The following is a 2,454-nucleotide window of genomic DNA, read 5'->3' as shown; positions in this document are numbered from 1 at the left end:
GCTGAGGCCAGCAAAGCATCATCGCGGGGGGGAGCAGAGTGGGTGGCTGTGCCAAATTGCCCGCACAGGCTCCCCCCTCTATCGCAGCCTGCCGGGGGGCCGGGGCTGCTGCTTACCTGGGCAGGGGCCGGGCACCAAGCTAACGCTAAACTCCTCCTCTAGGCATTGCAAGTTCAAGTGCTTCTCTCCCTTCTGCCAAGAAGCTGCCGGTGATGCTGGGAATTGCTCTTGTTCTGGGATGCTGGGGAGGAATATACTAAACCCACACACACACACCAGAGGTAACTGACTCTAAGAATACCCAGAAAACCCCTTGGAAGTGCCCTTGTCCGGGCAGGCACGTGCCCCGTTTGTTCTTGGGTCTCTCCGGGTTTTGTCCATCTGTGAAACCCCGTGCCGCGCAGTGCCCACCAGCCGCTCCCCGCAGGGCACAGCAGACCCTTTGCACCTCAAGCAGAGGGACTCTGGATTTTCACTGCCCGGGTCAGCATTGACACCACCCAGGGCATTTGCTGGGCTAGAAAGAAGGGCTGGACAGCCTCCTGCCTGCCACTGCCTAACCGTCCCTCTGCTCCCCGGCCTCCGTGTGCAGCTGAGTCTGGGCAGGACAGCAGTTGTGTGAGCATCGCGAAGGAGGGGTGAATGCTTCGTTGCTTGTGGCTCTGTGTGTGCCTGTGTGTGGCTGCAAGAGAAATAAGGACCTAAGTTTGTTGCTTGCCTTCGCTGTGCATATGGGCCTGGAGACCCATCAGGACAAGTAATTCTCAATCTAATTTCCTGGCACTTCCAGCATGGTGCACCCCCAGCTGATATCCACAGGCTGCATATACGTGAAATAAGTAACCGCAGTGCTGTGCTTTCCTGTCTTGGCAGCCTCCGAGTTCCAGAAATGTGTGGCGAGACGAGGAAGGACATGTCTCATGAAAACAACCAGTCCTGGTCTCAGAGAACTGTACGGAGTTCCCAAAACCTCCCCAAATTACTGATCCACACTCCTCCAGAATGACTGAATCCCGGGGGGGAGATGCCTCTCCCAAGCTTTGGGGTGCACAGGGAGATGCGCCGCTGTGGAAGCCGGTGCCGATGTACAGTCTGACCTTGACAAGGTCACCCCAACTTCTCCGTCTGCTCAAGGCACAACAACTCGATTTGGACCAGGGGCAGTTACCAGATGTTGAGCATCTAAAGCAATTAAAAGCATATCTAAGTTCTGAGTGCGCCAGGAGCCTCCTGTAAATGCTGGGCTCTAGCACACAGTGGACAGCCTTGACACACCTCTTTATGAAGCCAAACTTCTCTCTGCAGGAAGCAGCCCAGGACCTCTCAGCCGGGCTGGGGCTTAGGGGACAGGGAGCAGGACACATCCCCCTGTCCCGCAGCCCTGGTCCCGGCCTTTCCAGTGGGGCGTTAGCGTGACAGCTGCCCCGGACCCCATCCCAGATGCTAAAGTGCCTCTCCCCAACCCTGTGCCTCATCTCAGGGGCTCAATAAACATCTGTTGCCATAGAGATTTGCTCGCGCTGCCTTCCCTGCATCACCCAACGAGATGAAACAAGAGACGCACGCTCCACTCGGAAAAACAGGAAGAAAATGTTTGGCTTGAAACTGTGCTGGGGGTGGGGGTCAGGCCGGCAGCACGCAGCGCAAACAGCCCAGCAGCAAACAACGGGGAGGCTCCGAAAGGGGAGCTGCACGGGCCAGCACTGCAAATATTATTTAACATAATATTAATAATAATAGTGCATAGCAACTTTCCCAGTGATCCTGCTGGCGAGGACTTTCCGCACAGGTCAGCACAACCGTGCCCGTTTTACGGACAGAAGCAGCCAGGTCGGTTGTGAAGCTGGCATCCCTGAGATCCCAGCAGCCAGAGCCCGCAGAGCTCATAACCCAACACTGCCAGGCTCCACATGGCCCCGTGCCGGGGGTCCTCAGGGTGCCTGGCAGTCGACTGCAGCAGGTACAGAGCAGGATGCTCGTAGGGCTGGTCCCAGTCTAGTTTCCCAGACCCACGCAGGCAACGTGGAATTTATAGTGACCAACCTCCTGACGGGAATCCTTACCTAACAGCTGATTTTTGCCTCAGCTGTGAATGGGAATTTAGCTCCTGATTCAACAGGCGGCATTTCAGTGAGACAGGGCTCTGTCAGAAAAATCTCTCCTGAGGTAGATACTGTTCTGGCTGAAGACTGAACCCTGCCATATCCCTGCTAGGAAGATTTCCATTGCCCCTGAAATCATACGGTTTGCTATTAGACATACCCTGGAGCAGCTATTTTCACTCGGAGCGGAAGGAAAGAAAAAAGAAAGCATCGAACATGGTACTTCTTTAGTCCAACTGTATTTACAGCACAGAGCATCCTCCGAACTTTGTACCTCTGAGCACCGCAGGAACCGGGAGGACTCCCCTCCCTGGCCAGAGACCCGACCCGGCTTCTCCATCCTCCCTCCCCC

The 2,454-nt window shown here is 55.7% G+C and overlaps 1 protein-coding gene across 1 annotated transcript in view; it reads left to right on the top strand.

The window, feature by feature from the left end:
- ENPP7 (ectonucleotide pyrophosphatase/phosphodiesterase 7) overlaps positions 1-2,454 on the top strand; it is a 15,223-nt gene that overhangs the window by 6,479 nt on the left and 6,290 nt on the right. The gene's annotated exons all lie outside the window — the stretch shown is intronic.

Source organism: Pygoscelis adeliae, unplaced genomic scaffold (assembly GCF_000699105.1).
Source record: "Pygoscelis adeliae isolate BGI_AS28 unplaced genomic scaffold, ASM69910v1 Scaffold445, whole genome shotgun sequence".
NCBI lineage: Eukaryota > Metazoa > Chordata > Aves > Sphenisciformes > Spheniscidae > Pygoscelis > Pygoscelis adeliae.
The sequence above is the reverse complement of the archived record's forward strand: the minus strand, read 5'-3'. Positions and strand labels throughout refer to the sequence as shown.